Raw genomic sequence first — 6,294 nt, forward strand, 5'->3', positions numbered from 1 at the left:
ATGGAACCCACCAGCAGTGTGAGGAGACCTGAAAGTGGCACATGGCAGAGTGTGGCGATGGAGACAGCAGCAATGGGAGGCCGTACAGGGACCCATGAGAGATTCTGGACCTGGCAGCAGCATGAGGAGGCGGTACAGGTGCCCATGGCAGATTACGGGCCTGGCAGCAGCAATGGGAGGCCCGTAATCTGCCAGCACCCTATGACAAAATGGAACACACCAGCAGTGTGAGGAGACCTGAAAGTGGCACATGGCAGAGTGTGGCGATGGAGACAGCAGCAATGGGAGGCCATACAGGGACCCATGAGAGACTCTGGACCTGGCAGCAGCATGAGGAGGCGGTACAGGGGCCCATGGCAGATTACGGGCCTGGCAGCAGCAATGGGAGGCCCGTAATCTGCCAGCACCCTATGACAAAATGGAACACACCAGCAGTGTGAGGAGACCTGAAAGTGGCACATGGCAGAGTGTGGCGATGGAGACAGCAGCAATGGGAGGCCGTACAGGGACCCATGAGAGACTCTGGACCTGGCAGCAGCATGAGGAGGCGGTACAGGGGCCCATGGCAGATTACGGGCCTGGCAGCAGCAATGGGAGGCCCGTAATCTGCCAGCACCCTATGACAAAATGGAACCCACCAGCAGTGTGAGGAGACCTGAAAGTGGCACATGGCAGAGTGTGGCGATGGAGACAGCAGCAATGGGAGGCCGTACAGGGACCCATGAGAGACTCTGGACCTGGCAGCAGCATGAGGAGGCGGTACAGGGGCCCATGGCAGATTACGGGCCTGGCAGCAGCAATGGGAGGCCCGTAATCTGCCAGCACCCTATGACAAAATGGAACACACCAGCAGTGTGAGGAGACCTGAAAGTGGCACATGGCAGAGTGTGGCGATGGAGACAGCAGCAATGGGAGGCCGTACAGGGACCAATGAGAGACTCTGGACCAGGCAGCAGCATGAGGAGGCGGTACAGGGGCCCATGGCAGATTACGGGCCTTGCAGCAGCAATCGGAGGCCCGTAATCTGCCAGCACCCTATGACAAAATGGAACACACCAGCAGTGTGAGGAGACCTGAAAGTGGCACATGGCAGAGTGTGGCGATGGAGACAGCAGCAATGGGAGGCCGTACAGGGACCCATGAGAGACTCTGGACCTGGCAGCAGCATGAGGAGGCGGTACAGGGGCCCATGGCAGATTACGGGCCTGGCAGCAGCAATGGGAGGCCCGTAATCTGCCAGCACCCTATTCTAAAATGGAACCCACCAGCAGTGTGAGGAGACCTGAAAGTGGCACATGGCAGAGTGTGGCGATGGAGACAGCAGCAATGGGAGGCCGTACAGGGACCCATGAGAGACTCTGGACCTGGCAGCAGCATGAGGAGGCGGTACAGGGGCCCATGGCAGATTACAGGCCTGGCAGCAGCAATGGGAGGCCCGTAATCTGCCAGCACCCTATGACAAAATGGAACACACCAGCAGTGTGAGGAGACCTGAAAGTGGCACATGGCAGAGTGTGGCGATGGAGACAGCAGCAATGGGAGGCCGTACAGGGACCCATGAGAGACTCTGGACCTGGCAGCAGCATGAGGAGGCGGTATAGGGGCCCATGGCAGATTACGGGCCTGGCAGCAGCAATGGGAGGCCCGTAATCTGCCAGCACCCTATGACAAAATGGAACACACCAGCAGTGTGAGGAGACCTGAAAGTGGCACATGGCAGAGTGTGGCGATGGAGACAGCAGCAATGGGAGGCCGTACAGGGACCCATGACAGATTACGGGCCTGGCAGCAGCATGAGGAGGCAGTACAGCTGCCCATGACAGGTTACGGGCCTGGCAGCAGCAATGGGAGGCCCGTAATCTGCCAGCACCCTATGACAAAATGAAACACACCAGCAGTGTGAGGAGACCTGAAAGTGGCACATGGCAGAGTGTGGCGATGGAGACAGCAGCAATGGGAGGCCGTACAGGGACCCATGAGAGACTCTGGACCTGGCAGCAGCATGAGGAGGCGGTACAGGGGCCCATGGCAGATTACGGGCCTGGCAGCAGCAATGGGAGGCCCGTAATCTGCCAGCACCCTATGACAAAATGGAACCCACCAGCAGTGTGAGGAGACCTGAAAGTGGCACATGGCAGAGTGTGGCGATGGAGACAGCAGCAATGGGAGGCCGTACAGGGACCCATGAGAGACTCTGGACCTGGCAGCAGCATGAGGAGGCGGTACAGGGGCCCATGGTAGATTACGGGCCTGGCAGCAGCAATGGGAGGCCCGTAATCTGCCAGCACCCTATGACAAAATGGATCCCACCAGCAGTGTGAGGAGACCTGAAAGTGGCACATGGCAGAGTGTGGCGATGGAGACAGCAGCAATGGGAGGCCGTACAGGGACCCATGAGAGACTCTGGACCTGGCAGCAGCATGAGGAGGCGGTACAGGGGCCCATGGCAGATTACGGGCCTGGCAGCAGCAATGGGAGGCCCGTAATCTGCCAGCACCCTATGACAAAATGGAACACACCAGCAGTGTGAGGAGACCTGAAAGTGGCACATGGCAGAGTGTGGCGATGGAGACAGCAGCAATGGGAGGCCGTACAGGGACCCATGAGAGACTCTGGACCTGGCAGCAGCATGAGGAGGCGGTACAGGGGCCCATGGCAGATTACGGGCCTGGCAGCAGCAATGGGAGGCCCGTAATCTGCCAGCACCCTATGACAAAATGGAACACACCAGCAGTGTGAGGAGACCTGAAAGTGGCACATGGCAGAGTGTGGCGATGGAGACAGCAGCAATGGGAGGCCGTACAGGGACCCATGAGAGACTCTGGACCTAGCAGCAGCATGAGGAGGCGGTACAGGGGCCCATGGCAGATTACGGGCCTGGCAGCAGCAACGGGAGGCCCGTTGTCTGCCAGCACCATATGACAAAATGGAACACAACAGCAGTGTGAGGAGACCTGAAAGTGGCACATGGCAGAGTGTGGCGATGGAGACAGCAGCAATGGGAGGCCGTACAGGGACCCATGAGAGACTCTGGACCTGGCAGCAGCATGAGGAGGTGGTACAGGGGCCCATGGCAGATTACGGGCCTGGCAGCAGCAATGGGAGGCCCGTAATCTGCCAGCACCCTATGACAAAATGGAACACACCAGCAGTGTGAGGAGACCTGAAAGTGGCACATGGCAGAGTGTGGCGATGGAGACAGCAGCAATGGGAGGCCGTACAGGGACCCATGAGAGACTCTGGACCTGGCAGCAGCATGAGGAGGCGGTACAGGGGCCCATGGCAGATTAGGGGCCTGGCAGCAGCAATGGGAGGCCCGTAATCTGCCAGCACCCTATGACAAAATGGAACACACCAGCAGTGTGAGGAGACCTGAAAGTGGCACATGGCAGAGTGTGGCGATGGAGACAGCAGCAATGGGAGGCCGTACAGGGACCCATGAGAGACTCTGGACCTGGCAGCAGCATGAGGAGGCGGTACAGGGGCCCATGGCAGATTACGGGCCTGGCAGCAGCAATGGGAGGCCCGTAATCTGCCAGCACCCTATGACAAAATGGAACACACCAGCAGTGTGAGGAGACCTGAAAGTGGCACATGGCAGAGTGTGGCGATGGAGACAGCAGCAATGGGAGGCCGTACAGGGACCCATGAGAGACTCTGGACCTGGCAGCAGCATGAGGAGGCGGTACAGGGGCCCATGGCAGATTACGGGCCTGGCAGCAGCAATGGGAGGCCCGTAATCTGCCAGCACCCTATGACAAAATGGAACACACCAGCAGTGTGAGGAGACCTGAAAGTGGCACATGGCAGAGTGTGGCAATGGAGACAGCAGCAATGGGAGGCCGTACAGGGACCCATAAGAGACTCTGCACCTGGCAGCAGCATGAGGAGGCGGTACAGGGGCCCATGGCAGATTACGGGCCTGGCAGCAGCAATGGGAGGCCCGTAATCTGCCAGCACCCTATGACAAAATGGAACCCACCAGCAGTGTGAGGAGACCTGAAAGTGGCACATGGCAGAGTGTGGCGATGGAGACAGCAGCAATGGGAGGCCGTACAGGGACCCATGAGAGACTCTGGACCTGGCAGCAGCATGAGGAGGCGGTACAGGGGCCCATGGCAGATTACGGGCCTGGCCGCAGCAATGGGAGGCCCGTAATCTGCCAGCACCCTATGACAAAATGGAACCCACCAGCAGTGTGAGGAGACCTGAAAGTGGCACATGGCAGAGTGTGGCGATGGAGACAGCAGCAATGGGAGGCCGTACAGGGACCCATGAGAGATTCTGGACCTGGCAGCAGCATGAGGAGGCGGTACAGGTGCCCATGGCAGATTACGGGCCTGGCAGCAGCAATGGGAGGCCCGTAATCTGCCAGCACCCTATGACAAAATGGAACACACCAGCAGTGTGAGGAGACCTGAAAGTGGCACATGGCAGAGTGTGGCGATGGAGACAGCAGCAATGGGAGGCCATACAGGGACCCATGAGAGACTCTGGACCTGGCAGCAGCATGAGGAGGCGGTACAGGGGCCCATGGCAGATTACGGGCCTGGCAGCAGCAATGGGAGGCCCGTAATCTGCCAGCACCCTATGACAAAATGGAACACACCAGCAGTGTGAGGAGACCTGAAAGTGGCACATGGCAGAGTGTGGCGATGGAGACAGCAGCAATGGGAGGCCGTACAGGGACCCATGAGAGACTCTGGACCTGGCAGCAGCATGAGGAGGCGGTACAGGGGCCCATGGCAGATTACGGGCCTGGCAGCAGCAATGGGAGGCCCGTAATCTGCCAGCACCCTATGACAAAATGGAACCCACCAGCAGTGTGAGGAGACCTGAAAGTGGCACATGGCAGAGTGTGGCGATGGAGACAGCAGCAATGGGAGGCCGTACAGGGACCCATGAGAGACTCTGGACCTGGCAGCAGCATGAGGAGGCGGTACAGGGGCCCATGGCAGATTACGGGCCTGGCAGCAGCAATGGGAGGCCCGTAATCTGCCAGCACCCTATGACAAAATGGAACACACCAGCAGTGTGAGGAGACCTGAAAGTGGCACATGGCAGAGTGTGGCGATGGAGACAGCAGCAATGGGAGGCCGTACAGGGACCAATGAGAGACTCTGGACCAGGCAGCAGCATGAGGAGGCGGTACAGGGGCCCATGGCAGATTACGGGCCTTGCAGCAGCAATCGGAGGCCCGTAATCTGCCAGCACCCTATGACAAAATGGAACACACCAGCAGTGTGAGGAGACCTGAAAGTGGCACATGGCAGAGTGTGGCGATGGAGACAGCAGCAATGGGAGGCCGTACAGGGACCCATGAGAGACTCTGGACCTGGCAGCAGCATGAGGAGGCGGTACAGGGGCCCATGGCAGATTACGGGCCTGGCAGCAGCAATGGGAGGCCCGTAATCTGCCAGCACCCTATTCTAAAATGGAACCCACCAGCAGTGTGAGGAGACCTGAAAGTGGCACATGGCAGAGTGTGGCGATGGAGACAGCAGCAATGGGAGGCCGTACAGGGACCCATGAGAGACTCTGGACCTGGCAGCAGCATGAGGAGGCGGTACAGGGGCCCATGGCAGATTACAGGCCTGGCAGCAGCAATGGGAGGCCCGTAATCTGCCAGCACCCTATGACAAAATGGAACACACCAGCAGTGTGAGGAGACCTGAAAGTGGCACATGGCAGAGTGTGGCGATGGAGACAGCAGCAATGGGAGGCCGTACAGGGACCCATGAGAGACTCTGGACCTGGCAGCAGCATGAGGAGGCGGTATAGGGGCCCATGGCAGATTACGGGCCTGGCAGCAGCAATGGGAGGCCCGTAATCTGCCAGCACCCTATGACAAAATGGAACACACCAGCAGTGTGAGGAGACCTGAAAGTGGCACATGGCAGAGTGTGGCGATGGAGACAGCAGCAATGGGAGGCCGTACAGGGACCCATGACAGATTACGGGCCTGGCAGCAGCATGAGGAGGCAGTACAGCTGCCCATGACAGGTTACGGGCCTGGCAGCAGCAATGGGAGGCCCGTAATCTGCCAGCACCCTATGACAAAATGAAACACACCAGCAGTGTGAGGAGACCTGAAAGTGGCACATGGCAGAGTGTGGCGATGGAGACAGCAGCAATGGGAGGCCGTACAGGGACCCATGAGAGACTCTGGACCTGGCAGCAGCATGAGGAGGCGGTACAGGGGCCCATGGCAGATTACGGGCCTGGCAGCAGCAATGGGAGGCCCGTAATCTGCCAGCACCCTATGACAAAATGGAACCCACCAGCAGTGTGAGG

The sequence above is a fragment of the Staurois parvus genome, unplaced genomic scaffold (genome assembly GCF_062004578.1).
Source record: "Staurois parvus isolate SC_StPar_1 unplaced genomic scaffold, SC_StPar_1.0 ptg000232l, whole genome shotgun sequence".
Taxonomy (NCBI): Eukaryota; Metazoa; Chordata; class Amphibia; order Anura; family Ranidae; genus Staurois; species Staurois parvus.